This window comes from Petromyzon marinus, chromosome 47, assembly GCF_048934315.1.
Source record: "Petromyzon marinus isolate PM22_M1 ecotype Great Lakes invasive population chromosome 47, UKy_Petmar_22M1.pri1.0, whole genome shotgun sequence".
Taxonomy (NCBI): Eukaryota; Metazoa; Chordata; class Hyperoartia; order Petromyzontiformes; family Petromyzontidae; genus Petromyzon; species Petromyzon marinus.
In genome coordinates, this window is record NC_133713.1 from 5097017 (window position 1) to 5122118 (window position 25102).

The following is a 25102-nucleotide window of genomic DNA, read 5'->3' on the forward strand; positions in this document are numbered from 1 at the left end:
GAGGGAAGGAGGTTCTCACCCAAGATTTGACGGTACATGGCCCCGTCCATCATCCGTTTGATGCGGTGAAGTTGTCCTGTCCCCTTAGCAGAAAAACACCCCCAAAGCATAATGTTTCCACCTCCATGTTTGACGGTGGGGATGGTGTTTTTGGGGTCATAGGCAGCATTCCTCCTCCTCCAAACACGGCGAGTTGAGTTGATGCCAAAGAGCTCCATTTTGGTCTCATCTAACCACAACACTTTCACCCAGTTGTCCTCTGAATCATTCAGATGTTCATTGGCAAACTTCAGACGGGCATGTATATGTGCTTTCTTGAGCAGGGGGACCTTGCGGGCGCTGCAGGATTTCAGTCCTTCACGGCGTAGTGTGTTACCAATTGGTTTCTTGGTGACTATGGTCCCAGCTACTTTGAGATCATTGACAAGATCCTCCCGTGTAGTTCTGGGCTGATTCTTTACCGTTCTCATGATCATTGCAACTCCACGAGGTGAGATCTTGCATGGAGCCCCAGGCCGAGGGAGATTGACAGTTCTTTTGTGTTTCTTCCATTTGCGAATAATCGCACCAACTGTTGTCACCTTCTCACCAAGCTGCTTGGCAATGGTCTTGTAGCCCATTCCAGCCTTGTGTAGGTCTACAATCTTGTCCCTGCCATCCTTGGAGAGCTCTTTGGTCTTGGCCATGGTGGAGAGTTTGGAATCTGATTGATTGATTGCTTCTGTGGACAGGTGTCTTTTATGCAGGTAACAAGCTGAGATTAGGAGCACTCCCTTTAAGAGTGTGCTCCTAATCTCAGCTCGTTACCTGTATAAAAGACACCTGGGAGCCAGAAATCTTTCTCAATGAGAGGGGGTTAAATAGTTATTTCCCTCATTAAAATGCAAATCAATTTATAACATTTTTGACATGCGTTTTTTCTGGATTTTGTTGTTGTTATTCTGTCTCTCACTGTTCAAATAAACCTACCATTAAAATTATAGACTGATCATTTCTTTGTCAGTGGGTAAACGTACAAAATCAGCAGGGGATCAAATACTTTTTTCCCTCACTGTACCATCGTCCACGTCCCAATTGGACAAATACACATTGAGGCCTAAGGATCTCTAAACTTTTACAGGGCCCTGCCACGGATGGTGCAGATTGGGTGAGGTCCCTAAAGGTACCTGTGGGCAGAGTAGCCACGCACTATCTCCCACTTAGAAAGGCAGGGGCGTCACTCCCTTTGACCTCGCCCGTTCATTGGTGAATTGGCGGAAGCTGCTGCAGTTTGTGCCGCTTTCTTTGCCATCTCCCCGTGCTGCATGACCTGTCGTATCGCTATCGGCCATTTCGCAGCTCTGGCTGGGAGGTCAAAAAGTTTTCGCTCAATGGGAAGGTTTGGTTCCCGACCATACATCAAGTAGAATATAGAGTATCCTGTCGACGCATGCAGCGCCAACCGATATGCCACCAGGGCCCCACCTATGTGTAAGTCCCAGTTCGCCTGGGTGTCATTGACCACCTGACACAGCATGGATGTGATGGTGTGATTTAGGCGTTCTACCATCCCATTGGTTTGTGGATAGTATGGGGAAGTGCGTACTTTCTTAGTACCTAGGATGTTGCACACTTCCTGTATTAGTTTTCACGATTTTTTTTTTTATCCTGGCCTGTTGGAAGTGTTTCAGGGCCATCACCTATCTCTGTACAAAAGCTTCTGCTATTGACTGAGCAGTTCGATCCACCAGGGGCCACGCCACCAGCCACCGCGTGAAGTACTCGACCCCTACTAGCAGATATTTGTGACCTCTGTCGGTGCGAAGTAGGGGTTCCAATATATCCAAGGCCACCAATTCGTTTACTCGCGAAACCTCTATTGATTGTAGCGGCACTTTGCTCGGTTGTGCTGGTGGCTTTTGCCGCGCATATTCTACACACGAGGCCGTCCATACGCGGATATCCGACATCATGCTCAGCCAAAAAGAATGCGTTTTAATAGTAGAGAATGTTTTAAGCTCCCCCAAATGTAGGAGGTGGCGGCAATGCACCCCCGCAACTAACTTTTGCAAATGGAGATTGGCACGACGACACAGTAGGACTGTGTGTCGATCTCCAAACGCATCAACAGCCCTTTGTACTCTACAAATGTCGACGCTGTTGAAGGCCGATCTTGTTCTGGGCTAGATTTAGCAATGGTATGAATGGGTTCAAGCATCTCATCCTCCCATCGCTGCCACTCCTCTTGGCTCAGTCCCAAATCTCGATTGGCCAGGGGAGTCTCTGGCTTGCTTTGGCACTCCATGTCAGGTGAGAGTAGTTTCCACCTGGGTGACCCCTTAACACATGCACAAGTACCTGGCTTTGGTAGACGAGATAAAGCCTCCCGCATTGGTGTGACACAACAACTTCCTATGGACCACCTCATAGGTGAATCTTGCAGCCTTGCACAATGGTCAGGAGTTCTCTCCTGGTTACGCAGTAGCATTGTTCGGCCGATGACAATACCCGGCTGCCATATGCTATCACTACCTCTCTGCCCAATTGCTGCTGAGTTAGTATAGTACCAATGCCCACATTGCTTGCATCCATATCTCGCTTGAAGTGTAATGAAAAATCTGGGTGTGCCAGTGGTGGCGCATCCGTGAGGAACGTCCACATTTTTAAAAAAAGCCCTGTCCTCTTCCATATCCTATTGGAACTTCTGTCTGTTACCTGTGAGTGCGTGTCAGGTGGCTGCGAAATACTGTACAAATCGACGGTAGTAGGGAACAAAACCTGTAAAATTTCTGAGATCTTGCATGGATACGGGGGTTGGCCATTCTCTAACACATCGCGTCTTCTCTGGATCACTCGCCACCCCCATTGCGCTAACTATGTGCCCCAAGTATCTGACGGAAGGCTGTGCGAGATGGAATTTAGAAGGCATAAGTTTCAATCTTGCTTCCCTGATATGTGAGAAAACCAGCCTCAGCCAGTATAAGTGTTCTTGGAGAGATTGTCCGAACATAATTACATCGTATAAATATATCTTGTAAACGTCCCATTGGAGACCTGTTAGTACTAGCTCCATGAGCCGCTGGAATGTGGCTGGGGCCGTTTGTAATCCCATGGGGAGACAGATAAAATGAAATATCCCCTGTCGTGTCCTAAAGGCGGTCTTGTTTTTCAAATTGTCATCCAGCAGTAGTTGCCAAAACCTAGATGATTGGTCTAATGCAGAGAAGTGTTTTGCGCCCACCAAGGCGTCCAAGGAATCGTCAATCCGCGGTAGTGGATAAACGTCCGCCATTGTGACCTTATTGAGTCGACAGAAGTCGACAAAAACCACAATGAACCATTTGGTTTCTTTACCAGGACGATAGGGGCCCCCCATGGGATCGTGGATGGTGAAATAATATCAGCTTTAAGCATCTCGTCGATCGCGTTTTGTACGTGAACTTTCTTGACCGACCCATGCAATATGAATTTTGGCGGTGTAACATTAAATTAGTATTCCCTAAAACATACGGTTCTTGAAAATCCTGTAATAATTTCTGAAGGGCCTGAAGTTGTGGTACGGATAAATCATCATCCTGCTCTGTCCAAGCTTCCAGCCAGGGTGTGGCCTCCTCGCATGCACAATTCATTTAATTTTCCACTATTTCCACCTGCACTTCATCACCTCCTGCAGGAATGGGTCGCACGTGTGCCAAGACCGCTCCCCCAAAGGTGTGTTTGCCGTGTTTAGAACTTGGATAAATAGTTTCTAGTGGCGACAGAGGATGGTGTCCGCGCCTGCCAGGGCATGTCGGTCCATGGTCACCATCGCTGATGATAATAATATAGGTGTGTCCAGTCGGGCCGTCACCAACGGAGTGCGATAACAAAGGGGAGTCAAGTTTTGTGATGCTGGGGGTACCGTGAGCATTTCCTTGATTGTCTGCACCTGAATATCGCCGTTCCCCTGACGGCATTTCGATGCACCCCTGGTCCAAAACAATTTGAATTGGGAGTTAATGTGCTGGAGACGAGAACGGGTCCCGATATAACCAATTCTCCTACGCAGATTTTGGTCTCCAACTGTACCAAAATTCCCATGCTTCCCCCATTTGCCACTACATAGGATGGTTGTACGGGTTTCAACCGCTAGGCCCTGTGAGGAAATATATCAAAAACGTGCAGGGATATAATAGTCGCTGACGCGCCTGTATGGACCAGCATCCACGCCTCAATTTCCCCCACCAAGCCTACCACATTCCGGCTGTGGCCGCTACTACTCTACTCGCCAATGTGTGCCATTGTGTACCCAAAACCGGCCATCGTTGTGGTGAAAGATTGTATGTATACAATGATGGTTGTGATCGTCGGGAAGTGGCAGGTGTATCGACTGGTGGTGCATATGAGGTCTGGGATGGAAACTGCCGAGGTGTTCGGGGTGCCGTAACTCGCCTGCTGGTTGTGTCCAGGAGTGGAAACGGCTGTTGTCGTGAAGTCGGCCCTAGTGGAGCAGCATTGGTATGGCACCCATGGGCGATGTGGCCCATATGGCCGCATCGGTGACAGGTCAACGGGTTCCGGATCTGGCTAGGTGCTCCGGGGCGTCCAGCGACGGGTCCTGTGGGTAGAGCCCCGAAACATCCCTCTTACAGCCACCAATATTTCTCCCCCAGGTAGCCCGATCTCTTCCCCTGTCTTGGCATCTTTCTCTTTAATCTATGCTTCCCTGAACCCCCTCCCGTCCTTGATAATATAAGGGTTACACTATTTGTGCGACCATATGTTGTGGTCTCATCACCTCTTCATGAGCCCTTATGCTCTTTGCGATCCCCATTGAGGTCTGTTTGTCCTCCTATCGTGACTGGCAAAACTATTGTTAAAGCCTGTGCCAGTGTTAACATACGGTCGGCCACCATAAAGTCCAATACCCCCGTGCCCAGGCCTGGGAAAGCAGCCTCCACTACGCCCATGAGGACACTCCTGTAGTTCTGAAATCGTCTTTATGCGCTGGATGGCAGGTCAAAAATCTCTGCCATCTCTCGATAAGCAGCTTGCAGGGTCTTCTTTTTCTCCGCCGGAATGGAGGAATTAATAATTAAAGCATCGTCGCTAAGGACCGTGCGGACAGCCTACAGAGCTTCAGGCTCTGTCCACTCTAGGGACATTTAGGTCGCGTAGAATCGCCAAACAAATGCTCCTAAGTCCCCTCATTTAGCTAAAAACTTCTCTACGTTGGGGGGGGGTAAAGATAACAATATCATCTTAAACATGAACTTTGGCAAAATTAACTACATTCACAACAACTATCTACATTATTGTAGTAGTAGCAGTAGTAATGATGTCGACTTGTAACGTGCCGCTGCCGCCCGCTATCCGCTCACTCTCCTCGAGAGAGAACAACTCAGAGGCGTGAGGAGGAACCACAGAGGGAGCGACAGGGCAGCAGCCACGCGGTGAGGAGCCGGCACAAACAATTGTCCCAAGCTCTGCGGTCCTTTATATATTGAGGTGCAATCGGCCCATTAGTCGGTGGCTTAAATGTGGGAGGAAACCAAAGCGAAACCAAACCCATGTGTGCAAGGGGGAAACACACTATTCCCATACAGGCAGAACAGGTGGAGTCCACAATTGTCCGTCCCCCCCTTCCCCTGAAGAGCCAGGGTACGACTCCTCGCAGCAGCTGTGTGTGGTGATTCAACAACCCTCACTGCTGCCTCCACAGTACTGGGTACAGGCCACGTCCATAGCCACCGCCACCTGATTATACTTGCCGACTCACGTTGCTGATGTTGATGCACTAAACCAGAAGCTCGTATACAAAAACACAACGGTACCAGACTGACATCACGATATTCACACTAATTAGTATTTATACGGTGCTTAAATGCCTCAGCAATTCAAAGCTAAATTTTAGGAGGGAACATCTCAAACATTCCCTCTGGTGGTCTCAGCGCCTTCTCTCCACGCACCTGATGAAGCAGCTGTCGCCTTTTTAGAAAATACGAGAGCAGCATTCGAAGGAGACCCTTGGTGGCAGCTGCCCCTGTGTGGCACACTGCACCATAAGTGGGGTGCCGCGGTGGCGAGATGTTAACTCCCTCGCCTGGTATGCAAGAGGTCGTGGGTTCGATCCCGACCCTGACGCCTGCTGTATACAGATAGTCCCCGAGTTACGATATTTCGATCTTACGATGGCGATAGCGATACGACAAAATGGTAAAATATTTTACATTTCGCGCGACAGGCAAACGCAGCAGCGTACGAGGTACGAATCTTGGTGAGTACAGTAGAATATGATACGTTATGATAAGTTCAATGCATGTATGATACGTAGCTTTAGCGATTTCATTTTAGGGTTACCACGATACGATACATACGTTTCGATTTAAAGCTTTCATGACTGCAGGGATTCATCTTCATGGTTCTTTCGGTAAAGTCACGTAGGATGGGGAAAAAATAATTTAAAAAATAATAAAAAAATAAAATTCTCACGACGCTTCGACCGCAACACAAGTAGCCTTCTTCAGGTGAATGAACAGGACTGTCCAGAAGACAGCGCTTGAGTGAACATTGCTAAGCATGGATCGCGTCTTTTAAGCTGTGGGTGGAATTAACATATGAATTAGCATGTCACCCAGGACCACCACCGGATCGGAGGATGGTGGCGGCTGGACAGACAGAAAAGGTAAAGAGCAGCCAAGGTGCGCTGCTCTGTCCTGTGTTGCGTTGTCACTCTGCTATAAACTGGACTACTATACAGTACATTTCGATTTAAAGCTTTCGTGACTGCAATGATTCATCTTCTTTGGTTCTTTCGGTAAAGTCACGTAGAATGAGAATAAAATAATAAATTGATAAAATAAATATTATTATTATTGTACTATACAGTACAATATTATACCTTCCAATCTAAACTACATGGTATAATATCATATCCATAGACAAAATTCCACCTTTGAATTATACAATGCGTTACTATACACTACTCTATACTTTAGACTATAAAGTATTAGACTATACCATAGAGCCCAATGCATTTCCGACCAGGAACACATTGCCAGTGGACTCAAGCACGTACACCAAGCTCTCAAGGCTAATGGTTACTCCGACTACACAATCCGCAAAGCCATCACCCCAGTCATGAATAAGGATCCTCTTGAGGAGCAATTCAAAACCATCACCTTACCCTACATTGTGGGGGTCACAAAAAAGATCTCCAAAATCCTGATTAAACACAAGATCCAGGTCCGATTCAGCACAGTACATAATATCCGTGATCTGGTTCCATCTGTAAAGTATGTGGTTCCAGACATACAGTACCCGGGCGTTTACAAACTAAGTTGCCTCTGTGGTAGCAGCTACATTGGAGAAACCAAACAACATATCTCGGACCGCATCCGTGAACATAAAGCAGACTTGAAACATGGTAGGACTAACTCCTCAGCCGTGGCAGATCACTGGTATAATTCAGTGGGCTCACATGACATTGACTTCTCCAAGACGGAGGTTCTCTGCAAGCCATCCGGCTACCATGAGAGATTCGTTCATGAGGCCATCCACATATACAAACACAGAGACAATTTCAACCGAGAAGATGGATTCTGGCTTAGTAACCATTGGAAAGATGTTATAAACCATTTCGGTTCTTAATTGATTGTATTTTACGGTGACCTTCAGACCGCAGTCCATTCGCTGGCACTGCCTCTTAATACCTTTCACACGTCGGTCAATGGTATGGTTTATAGCATGTGGTATAATAGTATAACATTGTAATGTTTAACATAATTCATAAGGTAATATATAGTATTGTAATTGTATAGTGAATATACAGCAGTGTGGTATATAGTAGGGTTGATAGAATAAGACATAGTGTCATGTTACAAGTCTAATTCTTTATAGTCTAAAGTATAGGGTAGTGTATAGTAACGCATTGTATAATTCAAAGGTGGAATTTTGTCTATGGATATGATATTATACCATGTAGTTTAGATTGGAAGGTATAATATTGTACTGTATAGTAGTCCAGTTTATAGCAGAGTTACAACGCAACACAGGACAGAGCAGCGCACCTTGGCTGCTCTTTAACCTTCCTTTTCCGTCTGCCCAGCCGCCACCCTCCTCCGATCTGGTGGTGGTGCTGGGTGACATGCTAATTCATATGTTAATTCCGCTCACACAGCTTAAAAGACGCGATCCATGCTTAGCAATGTTCACTCAAGCGCTGTCTTCTGGACAGTCCTGTTCATTCACCTGAAGAAGGCTACTTGTGTTGTGGTCGAAACGTCGTGAGAATTTTATTTTATTATGTTTATTTTTATTATTTTATTTCCATTCTACGTGACTTTACCGAAAGAACCAGGAAGACGATACGATACGTTCAATGCACATTAAAAGTTTTCATAGCAGATAGGAAGATTGTTTCCTGAAAAAACTTTCTATGAAATTGCAGTTCATATAGGTAGGCTAAGAATTTACCTTGTTTTTTTACTTTACATTTTACTGTGCAATACAGTATTGCTATTAATAAATACATACAGTATAGAGTTTATACAGTACGGTACTGTTAATTGCTCTGTTTTGCTAAATTATCACCATTCTTTAAGACTCCTGGGTAGGCTAGGCCATCTTCGACTTACGATATTTTTGACTTACGATGGGGTCGTCGTAACGCATCTCCATCGTAAGTAGAGGACTGCCTGTATTTGGAGCTTGCGTGTCTCTCTCCCCGTGGTTCGCATTCATTTTTCTCCGGGTCCTTCAGTTTTTTTTTCCTAAACATCTATAAACACGCGTTTAAAGTTACTTAGCTGCTATCAATGTCCACGTGATAAGCCACTTCGTTGAGCTATCAGTTGTCACCATGTCACTTCTGAACAAGAGCTACATAGCTCAGTGAGCCTCACCTGGTAAAATAAAAACTAGTTTAGTTTATAGTATGCTGGACTTTTTTTCGCACCTTACGTACCCAACCATGCTAATCGGAGGTGCCCCGGCCTGCCAGTGGTAATTTTTACATTTTGGGTGATGATTGCTACTGTGTGTAATGGAAACTGAGTAATTGGGTCTGTAATTTTTTTAGTTGTAAAATTGAGGACCGAGACGCGGGCACACGGAGTGATATCGCGGGAGCTTTAACGTCGCCGCTGTGAAGAGGACGGCGCCTGCCTCTAGGCCTAATAATCACCTGCAGGATTAACCCGGGCAACCTGCCGGATCCGAACCGCAGACCTCCGTGATGCGCGGCAAACCGCTGGGCCATATGCGACCAAATATAAAGATCCCCCGTGTAGCTTTAACATACTGTAGGGGCAAGTGCTGTTGGCGAGTAGCCCGTATGAAGGCCTGCACGGCACACGAGGGGGTGGGTGGCCAGCACCACGCCCGGCTGACTCTGTCTCTCGAGTGGCGATGTTTATTGCACATCGCACAAGGTACTAATTTGTGGCTGAGTCGACCTAGGGGAGGCCCAGGACCGGTTCAGATAATCGTCACTGATGTTGGCCGTGCGCCGGAATTGAACCCGAGTCGCCAGCCTCGCAGCGCAGCAGTAGCGCTAACCTCTCCGCCACCACTCCCCACGTGTGACCACTCCCGTAATAACCGGCAGAGTCTTCGGACCCATGACCAGGCCACCGTCCACCGACAATGCCCGTCCAGTGCTCGCCACACGAAGCGCTCGCCACAAAAGTGAACCACACTACCTCGCTGATCTCGTCAAGGACAATAAACCATCACCACGCCAACTGCGGTCATCCTCGCAGCAGCGGCGGCCTTTGGCTAACCGTCGAACAAAGGACGGTCACACCGCATCGCGCGCTTTCAGGTGCGCTTCTGCGGCCGTCTGGAACGCTCCTCCATCCCATGTTACGAAGCCAATGGAGCTATGCGCTTTTAAATCATCTCGATTTAAAACTCTTTAGAACTGCTTTGTGTGTTTAGGTTGTTGTCCTTCCCCAGCACCTCCGACTAGCACGGTCGGCTACGTACGGTGCAAAAGAATTCCAACGTACAAACTGTACATACATAGACTCACCACGCCAGATGTTTGAGCCTCAGGAAACCAAGCGGACTTCCTGCAGCTACTTTTTTTGTTTGAATTACGGCAGCAGTGGTAGAGAGAGAGACGCGCAATAATTTGGCACGAGTAATAATCCCATGAGGTCACGGCCCTAATCACCGTAATTACTGCCGCAGGCTGGGTATGTGCAATTATTTTCTTCACAGGGGAGTTTTAAAATAATTGCGTTGAGCGCTTTCGCTGGGTGTGTCTCTCCACAGTGCACCAGGGGAGGGGGAGGGTGGGTGGGGGAGAGGAGGCAATGAATGAGATTTTCGAGATGAAACGGAAGATGATTAATTCTGCAGGAGCTCGAGTGAGGGAGCGCGTTTTTACGATGCAGAAATCCACGGTGAGTAAACAGCGACATCTGAAAAAATGGAGCGCACCAACTGTGTTTGAGATGCCGCAAAGTATGATGGGATGCAATGAGGTCGTGGGATCGATCCCAACCCTGCCGTACATGTGAAGTTTGCGTGTCTCTCTCCCCGTGGTTCGTGTGGATTTTGCTCCGGGCCCTCCCGGTTTTCCCTCCACGTTTAGAATCAAAATCAAGCGTTTAGAGTATTTGGCTGCTCCTGTAAATTTCCACGTGATAAGCCACTTAGTTGAGCTATCATTTGTGGCCAAATCGCTTCTGAAACAGAGCTATATAGCTCAGTTGGGCCTTACCTGGTTAGGAAAAAAAGTTAACAGCTTTCCTCCCAAATCCCCTATCATTCTTTTCCCCTCTCTCATTATCTCTATGAGCGTGGTCAATGTCCTCTACAAAGACAAACATCCCCCGTATAGTCCTTAATGGACTGTTAGGGCAAGTGCTGTTAGCCCCAACAATGTCCTCTACGTGACCCCCTCCCACACACTCAATCGCAACCACGTGCCCCTCCCTCCTCCACTTGAACTCGACACGTGACCATTTGGCGTTGTTAAGCAGCAGCCGCTGAGAACGCACGTGTCGCCAGGCAGGAGATAACCACACGCGTGGCTTCACAGGAGGTAACAAAGACAAAGGTTTACCGTATAGCCTGTAATAGATTGTTGGGGCAAGGGCTGATAGCGAGCACCTATGAAGGCCGACACAGCACACGAGGGGGTGGGTGGCCAGCACCACGCCCGGCCGCCTTTGTCTCCCCAGTGGCGATGTTTACACACCACTCCAGGTACTCATTTGAGGCTGAGTCGACCTAGGGGAGGCCTAGGATCGGTTCAGATGTGCCCCCTACTTTGCCAACCTGCTGTGCTTTAGCCACCCGGCGCTCCGCTCGTTGTTGTGAGCGTCGCTCCTCCGCCCTCTGTTGTTGTTGGAGGGCGACTGCCTCCAACTGCCAAGTAGCGTCCTTCACGTGCCTCCTTCACAGAGGCCCGATCTTGACACCGCTGGTACCAGTCATCGGCAAGTCCACTCAGCTCCACGTCCTCCTGTACCACATCACTCCATCTCTTCTCTAGCCCGTGCCGCGCCCGTTTAGCCCCCTCGATCCGGCCGAACAAAAGCTGTTTAGGCATGCGGTGGCTGGGCATGCGGGCTACATGACCCAGCCAACGCAGCCTTGCCTGCCGGAGGAGCTCACCGATGGGACCTTGCCCAGATCTTTCAAGGATTTGTGAGCTCCTCACACAATCCAGTCTGGTTAAACCCAGGATGGATCTGAGGCAGGCCAGCCTAAATGTTTCTAACCGGCGAAGATGTTCCATTAGGGGGGTCCACGTTTCGCAAGCGTAGAGAAGGGAGGGAATGACCGTGGCCGAGAAGACCTGAAGCTTAGTGCGGAGCGACAGACCAGGTAGCTTCCACACAGCGTTACGCAACCGATGAAAAGATATTGCCGCTCGACTGATTCGGAGTGAGACCTCTGCTGTTAAACTGGAGCCGGTCATAAGCACACTGCCCAGGTATGGGAAACTCTCCACTCTCTCCACAACTGCCCCATCACAGATTGGGAGTTGTGGGGGTGGAGTGTCCGATGGTACAAAATACCCAGGCAGGTGCTTAGTTTTGGTGGGGCTGATGGTAAGACCCCATCTCTTAGTGGCACGCTCCAGTCTCAGCAGCAGCGTCTCCAACTCCTCCTCTGAATGAGCAGCTATTACCAAATCATCAGCATACATAACGTGGTTGAGCAATAGGGAGCCATCCCTTGACCGCACCCGGGCATCGATCAGCCTCCCATTACACACACACACTCTCTTACACACAACAACCGCCATTCGCTAAGTGGCGGTGACGTCACCACGACGCTTGTGCCAGGCCATGTGCACCTTGAGGCCACGCACTCTCTTACACACACACTCTCTTACACACACTCTCTTACACATACTCTCTTACACACACACACACTATGTTACACACACATACTCTCTTACACACACACACTCTCTTACACACACACACTATGTTACACACACATACTCTCTTACACACACACACTACGTTACACACACACTCTTACACACACACACACACTCGCGCGTGGCATCATGGGGGGAGGGCGTCACGACGTTGTGTCGTCACTCCCAATTCAATGTAATTTCCATTGTCGAGAAGGATTCGAAGCTATGGGTAACGCACGGATTGGCCAGAACGTGATACAACCCACTCCCTCTGCTTTCACCATCACCGTGCCGACGCAGTCGACGCCTCCTGTTGCCTTCCTTGCAACCCCCGCAGTCCAGCCGTCTCCATCGCTCTGCAACGCTTAAATTGCACAATTCGGAAAACGCAGAGCGCCAAGCTCATGACTCGTGGGCAGCTATTATCCAAGCTGCGACCGCGTGCCGAGTCTCTCTCGATTTCACGCCTCTTTGGCAACCTTCGCAGAGCGGACCGCCCTACGCTGCTGTCGAGACGCGACTCGTGGGGGGGGGGGGGGGACGTTCCCAGCGACGCGGTTGAGGCAACTTCTCCAGACACCGCCATGCAGAGCGGATAATAGCGAGGGGGCAAAAAAGCCACGGGGTGACTTCCTCCTCGAATGAGCAATGCGGGCACTGGCGCTCGTCTCATGTCTGTGTTTAGTTTGGCGTCGTTCCCCCCGCACCTCCGATTAGCGCCGCTGGCTGCGTATGGTGCAGAAGAAGTTCAAGGCGCAGCCCGTTCTCCCAGAACGCCGCTTGTTGTTTTCGTCGCGCCAATTGGAAGATAACGCGACGATGCGTGCACGAGGGAACACACATCTCGTTGTGTTCATATAACGCGGATGCGAATTGGGAGTGACGCGATCGAGCGAAGAGCGGACACTTCGACGCGCGGGCGGGACTAAGCGGTCGTGCGGCTGCCTGGTCGTGGCGCCGCACGAGACGCGGGGATGCTGCTGGATTACTTCGAGACGCTGCCCGCTCGCCTCGGGCCTTTGTTCGGCCCACGTGCGCATGCCACGTGTTATCGAGGACTGTGCTTCGCCCTATATTGTTAATTAGAATGCGATTTTTTTTCCATAGCGCGGTGTTTTTTTCAGGAACGCAAACTACTACCGTGTTGTAGGACAACAGGTCGTAGGCTCAGAGGCCTCGGCCGTTGGTGGAGATTCCACGTTTCTATGGTAGGGGCGAGTTTGTCCGTAGGACAACCGCTGTTGAGTTCCCCACGAAGTGGCGCTGATATTTATCGATGGGATTTCAATCGGCAACCTCGTGACTGCGAGCCGCTAGCCTCACCGCTGAGCCACCGGGCGGATTTAGCAAGGGCACGAAATTCGAAAAACTAAAACGTTTTATTTTATTTTACCGACCTGGCTATCACAAATGACAGCTCAACGGAGCGGCTTAATCACGTGGAAATGCCTCGCAGACAAATACTCTGAACGCGTGATGTTGATTCTATATGTAGAGAGGAAAAAAAACACTCCCAGCACCACTCTAGGATGTTCCTCACCTACGGAGCGACGAGCTTTGTATTTCAACACTTGAGAGTGTTCAGGAAGATTTCAGATATCCAGCTATGACGTTGCGCCGTCAGACTCACGGACGTGACGTCACTCGACGCCACGTGGCCCCGTTGTTGGTCATTAAATCATTTGGTTGATGGTGCTGCTACTGTTGTTGTGTCGGCAGTGGTGCACAAACGCAGGCAAACTCGACGCTGTGGCCCATATTCTTAGCTCTTTCGGCAAAGTCATATTTTATTATTTTATTGTTTCCCTTCAACGTGACTTTACCGAAAGAGCCAAGAATATGAATCACTGCAGTCACGAAAGCTTTAAATCAAAATTTAACGCTGTGGCCTTTAAAGAAAATAAAATATAATCGGCGTCATTTGCTAGACAATGACCCTTTTCTTCATAGCACATCAAGGGGATTCAGTCGAGTAGCCGCGAAGGAGGTCCATTGCTTGAAACGTCGCCGATCAGATGCGTATTTATACTTTGCAAGCCGCGGTGTTGCTGACGCGTGCGCTGAAGCCATTGTTGTGACGTCACCTGAGCGGGGCCATCTCCCTTTTGCGGAATAATCCGAAACCAAACAGAAATTCGGAATCGTCTTGGCGAGGGGTGGGGGGTGGGGGTTCCTTTCTGCGCCTAATTTTCGTATTTTCCCCTTGACTATTGGGGATTGCAACCCCGACTTCCAACACACAGCCGTTTGATCTCCAGTTCCAACTCAGAATGGACAACACCAACAGCAGCCGTGATATTCGAAAACGTTTTTTTTGGTTTGGACATGTTTGTTTTGTTGTAGTACGGAGTTAGACTGATGGCCTTAATCTTAGTTGTCTTGTAGTTGTTGTTGTTGTTTGACTTGCATCCCACTGGGATTTTTTGCACACAGCGTTGGTGTACGGTGCTTTTTTCAGGAATATTTTGCTGGTTTTTTTCATGGATTTTCTGTTTTGCACAGTCAACACACAGTCACTTTAACATGTTTTTTCTTGTTCGTGTTTTTTGTTTTTTTGTTTGTTGCGGTTGCACCCGATTCAAGAGCCGAATGGCTCACAGGGCTATACCCAAATAAATGAAACTGAAAACTGAAACGTTCTTCTGCGATAAGATGCTGCAACTACACAGAGGCACCTTCAAGACTTTCATGGCAGACGGCAATCGTCTCTCGCAGGATTACGCTGAACACTTTGGCGCGGCATTCCTGGTACGCTGCCGAGGATCGAAGTGTCCCGGTACACGATATCCCGCGTGGACTTCGCAACGCACTGGTGAGAGACTTCAAAGGAGGTTCTGCTCGGGCTGTCCGAGGTCTTTACCCAAGCGGGGAATGTCACAGACACGCCGGTCTGGGGCAAGCGCCTCGGACGAGCACGTCTTTCGCTGGCGCCGCGTGTTGAGCTCTCGAGCGAAGCCTCGAGTACGAGTTCAGTGCGATCACAACAACGCCGCAATTTATAAGGCGCAATATTCGATGGAGACGTCGGAGGCGCGCGTTGAGCCACAGCTCAAAGCGTGGCCCCTGCTGATGATGATGTTGCTGCTGCTGCGATGCATCTGGCGCTCAAATATGCTCAAAATGTCCCCCCAAATATATTGCTATAAAATAGATTTCTGTTTATCTGATTGTGGTTATGGTTGTACTTTATTAATCCCTAATCTCTGCCATTACATACAATGAAACAAGAAAAGGTAAAAAAGTAAACACAGAGCCATGTAATACAATAACACTATTAGACATTATTGTAAAAAAGTACATCCTATGTGTTAGTGCATTTTTTTTATTTTAAGCAGGAAATTAGTTTTCAAATTTAGATTTTTTTCTGGGGGGGGGGGGAACCCCCAGACCCCCTGAAAGATTTGGTCCTCCCCAATGTTGACTCCATAGCTACGGCCTTACGATGAGCTACAAAGCTCTTTATCACCGATGTCCAGTGTTGGGCGGGTAAGAACGTTACAACAACAGACAGTTCAAGCCTGACGCGAAGGAGAAGGGGGTCATCGCCCTTCTGGGGTTGACAACAAACCTCGGCCACTTTGTGGTGGAGCCAGCAAGCGGTCCTCCTATCGCTCGTTCGGGCCACTGCCGGGGTAGCCGCGATCCTGTGGCAGGCTCCGAGGCTCCGAGGCTCACCGACGGAGAGCCGCTGGTGCCGTCTCCATCGCCAACCCAGGGAGACTCGCCGCACCAGAATCAGAATCTGCAATTCATACTGGAGAGGAATCCGGCGAGCTGTAAAGCGCTTGTGTTCGGCGAGACGAGACGCTGCCATTTGAATGTTGGCGGCCGCGATTGCTCTGCTACGGAACACGCAGACAGACCTCGCGTTCACTCTCGGCCGTGAATCGCATTTCACGAGAAGTCATCCTTGCTCACGATCTCACGAGCGGTGAGCGCCAGGGGGAGTAGTTGTTGGGGGTACGTGGGCAAACATGCTAACAATCTACCGCATCTGGGATTAACCCTTCCTGAGCGTAGGGAATGAGATGGATATGAAGTTGGCATGAGTGTAATAGGAATCTATACTCTTTGATTCTTTCGGTAAAGTCACGTAGGTAGATAAAGTAATACTGGTAGGAACGAAGTTATAAACTGAGTGTACCAGCCTGCAATAGATTAATGTGTCCGTCCGTCCGCCCCCTTTCAATACTTTAACGAAGTGAAATCTCGTGCTGTTGGGTGTAATAAAATTGCGCAAAATTCCAATGTTCCTACCAGCCCACCCTGCAGGGACCTGTTAGATCACGACGTTTCGATCGCAACACAAGCAACCGTCATTAGGTGTGAAACAAAGACAGCAGGAGGACTGCTCCGGCGTCAGCAGTTTCACACCTGATGATGCTTGCTTGTGTTGCGATCGAAACGTCGTGATCTGTTACATTTTCCACCTACGTGACTTTAACCGAAAGAACCAAAGAGTATGGATTCCTGCAGTCACGAAAGCTTCAAATCAAGATGTAACAGGAATGTTAAGTCAGTGCGTACTACCTGCTGTGACACATGCTTCAGACGCGTGGTCATTAGCGGAAATACATTTCAACGACAATTGAAAAGTGCACGAAGCAAGCGCGGACGAGAGACGCACGCCCGGGATTGCACCCAGATGGCAGAGGAGAGGAGCGCTTGGATCAGAGAGTGCGTACGCAGGTTCACGGCATCATTAAGAGGCGTCAGTGGGTCTGGGAGAGGACACGGCGTGGCTAGAAGGGACGAGGGCTCATGGCCAGCGATAATAACGGCGTAGCAGCCAAAGAGAGGTCTCGTGGCCGAGAGGAGCGATGGTGAAACCAGCTCGTGCGCAGGTGTTGGTGAAACAATCACAGCGCGGGATAGTGAGAGGTGGTGGCGGTGACTTGGGCGACGCCTTCATCCAGCAGTGGATTGACCACGGCTGCTGTTGCTGCTGTTGCTGCTGTTGTTGTTGTTGCTGCTGCTGCTGATGATGATGACGCAAGGAGGGGAGGAAGGTGAGGATGCGGCACACAGACGCAGCAGCAGCAGCGGCTTCACGTGGTCACTGCCACGCAGCACGCGGCTGTGATTAGAAGTGCACCCGCGTGGTGGTGGAGTGAGTCAGCACCGGAGAGAGAGAACACGTGGGTCTCTGCAAGTGCAGTGTTACACTAGCAATGGAATGCCCTCCGTGTTCACGGTTATGGTTATCAGGTCTGTGTGTAGGAGACCTGCCTATTTGGCTGCGTACGCCAGAATCCAGCACTGTGGAGGCAGCGGGGGTTGGTGGATCGCGCACGTGTTGCGAAACTCGAGAAGGTGACATGCTCTGGCTTTCCAAGAGAAGGTGGTACAGCAAATATGTGGACTCATGTGTTCCATCTGATTGGGATAGAGCGTTGCCCCATCGCACTTGTGGGATTCCTCCTGAATTGTCTGATCGCGCACGTGTTGCGAAACTCGAGTGTAGGGGTGTTATGGGAAGGAAACACACAGTGTGGAAAGGTAACGCACAGCCACACCTTGGTGGCTACAACCACGTCCGCTATAACCCCGCCCTCAGTGGTGTAGGGGTATAAAGGGCGGGGAGCCAGAGAGCTCGGGACACTGTTTTGGGACTAAGAATGAAGAACCAGTGAAGAAGGAAGAGCGGCTAGATAGACCCTGGGACTTCCCTGACCGCTGTCCTTTTGAGGGCCGGTAGGCTAAGCCGGTGGTACGGCCCCAGAGCCTCAGAGCCGGAGCCCTTTAAAGGGTCGGTCTGGTTGGTGGGGAGTCGTGATCTGTGCTTGACCAGGGCCAGATCAGATAGCCTCCTCTAGCGCCTGTAGCTGGAGGAACTGGGAGCATAGGAATTAGGCTAGATAGCCTAGGGGGTGTCCCAACGTGTGTACGGGTGAAGGACCCGTTACCCCTTCCAGTGTAACCCCTGTTAAGTTGAATAAACAGTGCTGCCTCTACTCCACCGTCTCCGTGTCCCATGAACCCACTACAAAGGTGACATGCTCTGGCTTTCCAAGAGAAGGTGGTACAGCAAATATGTGGACTCATGTGTTCCATCTGATTGGGATAGAGCGTTGCCCCTTCGCACTTGTGGGATTTCTCCTGAATTGTCTGATAAGACATTTATATAGAGAGGACCGCAGAGCTTGGGAAATTGTTGGTTAGGCCGGCTCACCGCTTGGCTGCCTTCCGCTTCTTTGTGGTTCCTCCTCACGCCTCCGAGTCGTCCTCTCTCTCTCTACGAGAGCGAGCGAACATTGCGTTACAAAAAAAATAATAAAAATATAAAACAATTAAAAATATATATTCTTTTATTGTTTCCCTTCTACGTGACTTTTCCCGAAAGAACCAAGAATATGAATCCCTACAGTCACGAAAGCTTTAAATAAAAAAAATGTGTTACAAGTTGACATTATCAATTATTATTACTATTGGATGTAAGATTCAAGAGACCAATTCTTTTTTTGGCCGTGGTGGCTGAAAAACGTGGGTCCGAGAGATCAGGCGACAACAGATCGATGTTCACCAATAGTCTGCTTGTACAGCAGATGTCGGCGACTTTAGAGACACAACTTCGTTTGTGGTCACGTTGGGGTTTTGCCAACGAGACGTGATTAAGATCCGTCTGTCTGTCTCTCTCTCTGCGCCGTGTTCCTCTCTCAAAGACGTCGTGGATCGCTGCCCTCCTTACATCCAGCTATGCCCATTGAATTTTACTCAACAACTTTACCTTGGATGCTCCTCCCAGTTGCGTCCGGTTGTTTAAATGGCTTCAGTGACTTAATCAGAATCGGAAACTTTATTTAGACTGGAGGAATCCGATGAACCATAGGAAAATGTCCGGTATGGGCGGGTCACACCAAATTCGCTGTCTTCCCCGGCTTCTTGAATGTTCCCAGTTAAAATCACATGGATATTCAGTCTCTTGTTTCCACATCACATATCCAATAAATCTCACGTTGCCTTTCTCCAATTATTCTCATTCGTGTTCTAAGTGTATTACCCTGCCGCAATTCGTAACACATTTACGTTACTCATCTTGTCCGTCCGTGAAATGTGTAACATCCTTCTTAAAAAAATAATTTCTATTGCTTCTTCTAGTTAGCTGTGTAGGGTCTATGTAATATTCTAACTTTCACATCCCACACAGGAGAACAGACCTGCGGTATTCAGCAATGACTGCACGTACGCAACACAACGTGACGCACGAGTGAACAGGACCCCACACGAAAGCACACTCAGAGGAGTCTCGGAATTCAGTGAAATTGCCCAAGGCTCGCAGAATGAGAGATTCAGGCACCTCTGAAGATGCTAATGTCTCAATCTGAGTGCCAGACGCTCCCAGGGGTCACCCTAAGGTATGTTTATGATGATTGATGATCGCGTAATTGCCCGAGACTCGGATATTCAGACTGTGCCACCCCCAGGATTTCAGGCGTAAATGTTGCCGACATCTAAGTGCTCGAACTCAAAATTCATTAAACGAATATCGAAGAGCAACGGCGGCACAAACAACAACAACAAAACAACCACACCTGGCCATCAAATCGAGGGGTCCCTCAGTCAACGCGTCTCCATAGCGCGAATCCACAGTTACGCGTTTCGTCTTCACGGGACTCGCTTCACGGTCACGCGTTTCATCTTCACGGGACTCGCTTCACGGTCACGCGTTTCACCTTCACGGGACTCGCTTCGCCATTACGCGTTTCATCTTCACGGGACTCGCTTCACGATCACGCGTTTCATCTTCACGGGACTCGCTTCACGGTCACGCGTTTCATCTTCACGGGACTCGCTTCACGGTCACGCGTTTCGTCTTCACGGGACTCGCTTCGCCATTACGCGTTTCATCTTCACGGGACTCGCTTCACGTTTACACGCCCGAGAGAAAGAAAAACAAATAATTGCGAAGTGAAAATGATAATAATAATAATAATGATTTAATGATACAACTTTTAATTGAAAGCAAAATATGTTGCGGGTTAACGAACAAACATCTCAATCTGGTGGCGTCATCGCCGCCGCGTGATGGCAGCGTCAGGGGCTGCGCGCCGCCGTCCGAGAGCTGCGTAGAAGCAGTCTGCACAGGCGTCCAAGAAGCCCGGAAGTTACCCCTCGTTAAGTTAATTTTTTTTATTTAAAGCTTTCGTGACTGCAGTAATTCATATTCTTAGCTCTTTCGGTAAAGTCACGTTGAGGGGAAACAATAAAATAATAAAATATATATGAAACAATAAAAATTCTCACGACGTTTCGACCATAACACAAACGTTGGTTTTCACACCTGATGATGACCGTTTGTGTTATGGTCGAAACGTCGTGAGAATTTTTATTGTTTTATATATCATTTATTATTTTATTGTTTCCCTTCAACGTGACTTTACCGAAAGAGCTAAGAATATAAGTTATATTTGTAAATCAGTAATCTTTTATTTTAAACATTAATTATTATTCGTTACTATACTCCTTATTAAGTCTTGATTTGAAGCTTTCGTGACTGCAGGAATCAATACTCTTTGGTTCTGTCGGTAAAGTCACGTAGGTAGAAAAATTCTGAAATGAAACAAAAAATAATTTTACTTTATTATTTTTCTTATTAAGTATTTTTTGTAATGTTAATAATATTGTTAAGTATCACTTTTATACGGGATTTGTAAATCCAGGCCATGAATAATTAAATTGAATTATTCTTCTTTTTTCTTCGGTAACGCAACCCCCCTTATAACACGTATGTCTATGGCAAAATAGCCTTCACACAGCGCGATTCCACGCATGTACGCGCACGCGCCAACAGGAATTCATCCGTGCCGAACGCACCACAGTGATCTCTCTCCGCTCACATTTATTGGCACGGAATGATTTTAGCAGCGTTCAACCACTGGCAAGAGTCTTGCTTAGCTGCCCTGTGCCATGGGTACGCACGCATCTCCAGTTCACACGTCTAACGTTGTAATAGCTGCCACTTATGATGCCTGATTTAAATTGGCCAATATTGTCGCCCCCCTTTCTCCTCCTCCCCCCATACTTACCACCAGAGATGAGTCCCAGTGCCTCCAAACGTTTCCACAGAGGAAGGCCTCGCAAAGCAGTTTATTGAGGCTTTAACTGTGTAAATCTTACGTCTTCGGAACAAACGTCTGAAGTGCCCAACGTTATTTTTGCACACGATGGGGGGGGGGGGGGGGGGCAAAACTACGAGGAGCTCGATGCCAATGTGGAGGTCTCTGTTGGACACAACGAGGAGGCTTCAGCAGAGAGAGAGAGAGAGTTCGCGTCGTTTTGCTGTTGCTCCTCCGTTTGCAGGAGTGCAAGACTACAGTGGGTTTACTTTACCACGTGCTCTAGAGTTCTGGTTGCATGTCCACAATCGCACCACCGTGGCTTGTCCTTTAATTCTCAATTGTTCAAAGTGGCAATGAATGGATTGGAGGCGCAAACCACTTGCTCACAGCACACGTTAAGGGGCCTAATGCATTGGACCTCAATGGTAGTAGCAGGAGTCGCAAAGCGGTGTCACCGTGATCCGTCGCCCCCAGCCAAGGCCTCCTGCTGCTGCTGCTGCTGGATAGGCACGGTCCGGCGTCCTCGAGCGCGACGACGTTCCGTGACCGGCACCAGCTTCAGCGTGGGGTGTCCCTCGCGAGCACACGCGTGGATGCGGTTCGTTTCCTGGATCTGTCGTCGACGCTCGGCCGCAGGGCGAGGCGAGGCCGGACGTCTGTCTGGACGTCTGTCTGGTCGTCTGTCTGGTCGTCTGTCTGGTCGTCTGTCTGGTCGTCTGGTCGTTCAAGACGGAGCTTCGTGCCCGAACTAGGCCCAGACACGCTTGGCTACGTACGGTGCGGACGAAGTTCAACATACGTGCATACAGACACGGTGGTGTCAGATGAGGTCCCCTACGTGGGGGGTATGGGGGGGGGGGGGAGACCGTTCTTGACGTCACGGCGTCGTTTGTGACGCAGTCAGATCCACCTGGTCCACGAGGATGATGTCACGGCATCGTTTGTGACGAAGTCAGATCCACCTGGTCCACGAGGATGATGTCACGGCGTCGTTTGTGATGCAGTCAGATCCACCTGGTCCACTAGGATGATGTCACGGCATCGTTTGTGACGCAGTCAGATCCACCTGGTTCACGAGGATGATGTCACGGCGTCGTTTGTGACGCAGTCAGATCCACGTGGTTCATGAGGATGATGTCACGGCGGCGTTTGTGATGCAGTCAGATCCACCTGGTCCACAAGGATGATGTCACGGCGTCGTTTGTGACGCAGTCAGATCCACCTGGTCCACAAGGATGATGTCACGGCGTCGTTTGTGACGCAGTCAGATCCACCTGGTCCACAAGGATGATGTCACGGCGTCGTTTGTGACGCAGTCAGATCCACCTGGTCCACGTGGATGATGTCACGGCGTCGTTTGTGACGCAGTCAGATCCACCTGGTTCACGAGGATGATGTCACGGCGTCGTTTGTGACGCAGTCAGATCCACCTGGTCTACGTGGATGATGTCACGGCATCGTTTGTGACGCAGTCAGATCCACCTGGTCCACGAGGATGATGTCACGGCGTCGTTTGTGACGTAGTCAGATCCACCTGGTCCACAAGGATGATGTCACGGCGTCGTTGGTGACGCAGTCAGATCCACCTGGTCCACAAGGATGATGTCACGGCGTCGTTTGTGACGTAGTCAGATCCACCTGGTCCACAAGGATGATGTCACGGCGTCGTTTGTGATGCAGTCAGATCCACCTGGTCCACAAGGATGATGTCACTGCGTCGTTTGTGACGCAGTCAGATCCACCTGGTCCACGAGGATGATGTCACGGCGTCGTTTGTGACGTAGTCAGATCCACCTGGTCCACGAGGATGATGTCACTGCGTCGTTTGTGACGCAGTCAGATCCACCTGGTCCACGAGGATGATGTCACGGCGTCATTTGTGACGTAGTCAGATCCACGTGGTCCACGAGGATGATGTCACAGCGTCGTTTGTGACGTAGTCAGATCCACCTGGTCCACAAGGATGATGTAACGGCGTCGTTTGTGACGCCGTCAGATCCACCTGGTCCACAAGGATGATGTCACGGCGTCGTTTGTGACATAGTCAGATCCACCTGGTCCACGAGGATGATGTCACAGCGTCGTTTGTGACGCAGTCAGATCCACCTTGCTCACAAGGATGATGTCACGGCATCGTTTGTGACACAGTCAGATCCACCTGGTCCACGAGGATGATGTCACGGCGTCGTTTGTGACGTAGTCAGATCCACCTGGTCTACGTGGATGATGTCACGGCATCGTTTGTGACGCAGTCAGATCCACCTGGTCCACGAGGATGATGTCACGGCGTCGTTTGTGACGTAGTCAGATCCACCTGGTCCACAAGGATGATGTCACGGCGTCGTTGGTGACGCAGTCAGATCCACCTGGTCCACAAGGATGATGTCACGGCGTCGTTTGTGACGTAGTCAGATCCACCTGGTCCACGAGGATGATGTCACGGCATCGTTTGTGATGCAGTCAGATCCACCTGGTCCACAAGGATGATGTCACTGCGTCGTTTGTGACGCAGTCAGATCCACCTGGTCCACGTGGATGATGTCACGGCGTCGTTTGTGACGTAGTCAGATCCACGTGGTCCACGAGGATGATGTCACAGCGTCGTTTGTGACGTAGTCAGATCCACCTGGTCGACAAGGATGATGTAACGGCGTCGTTTGTGACGCCGTCAGATCCACCTGGTCCACAAGGATGATGTCACGGCGTCGTTTGTGACATAGTCAGATCCACCTGGTCCACGAGGATGATGTCACAGCGTCGTTTGTGATGCAGTCAGATCCACCTTGCTCACAAGGATGATGTCACGGCATCGTTTGTGACACAGTCAGATCCACCTGGTCCACGAGGATAATGTCACGGCGTCGTTTGTGACGCAGTCAGATCCACGTGGTCCACGAGGATGATGCTGCTGAGAGCCTGGAGATCGTGGGTGATGGAGCGCTGTCGGCTGGTCCGCAAGTTCTTTACAAAGTGAAAAAAAGATCGGCCACATTTTTAAAGTCAGAACTTCAATGAGACCGTGTACGAGACGACACTTTGTACTAGGTCAGGCATTGCTTTTTTGTAATTGTGCCCCAAAACTTTCTTGATCACCCATTGTGGCTTGAATAGCACAAGCGGACTACTGTGGGAGTGCAGATGACAACTACTCTGTAGATATGGCACAGGCAGAGTAAATTTATATAACACAGGTGTAATGTTTTAGCAGTCTCGTGTGTTTTTATTGAAAAGGCTCAAAAGACCGAGGTCATGCATTCCGCGAGAATACCGCTAATCCGCAGTGTATATTAAGCGAAAACGGCTTTAGGCCTAGGCTATTTTGAGCCACGTGATAGGCGTGTCCGTGTAATTATAGTAAATGAATAAGCAATATACCTTCATAATAAAGGTTTTTTTGGGGTTGGATCGCGTTATTTATAAATGTGTCGTAACCCTCCACCACCCGACACGGCCAAACAGTAAAAAAATGTGTCGCGTTTACAAAGGACAAATAGTTCACCGCTTTAGCCCACCGGTGTGTTGAAGAGTGAATCAACATCATTTAAAATTTGAGTACGACGTTTCGCTGGTAATTACATCCAGCATCATCGGGCAAATCGCCAGAATGGTAAAGCCCTCACTTGCTCCCGGTCTTAAATAAAGCAGTAGGGTGACGTCAACATTTAACTCATTCAGGTGCAGTGATTTGAGGCGGAGG

At 49.2% G+C, this 25102-nt stretch overlaps 1 long non-coding RNA gene across 1 annotated transcript; it reads right to left on the bottom strand.

Moving 5' to 3' along the window:
• Positions 1-218: 218 nt before the first annotated feature.
• LOC142931047 (uncharacterized) lies at positions 219-20554 on the bottom strand. The gene is made up of 3 exons (XR_012947037.1): positions 19879-20554; positions 15915-18581; positions 219-4576 (listed from the first exon to the last, which is right to left on the bottom strand). It is a non-coding gene; the product is annotated as an uncharacterized LOC142931047 (long non-coding RNA).
• Between the last annotated feature and the right edge of the window lie 4548 nt (positions 20555-25102).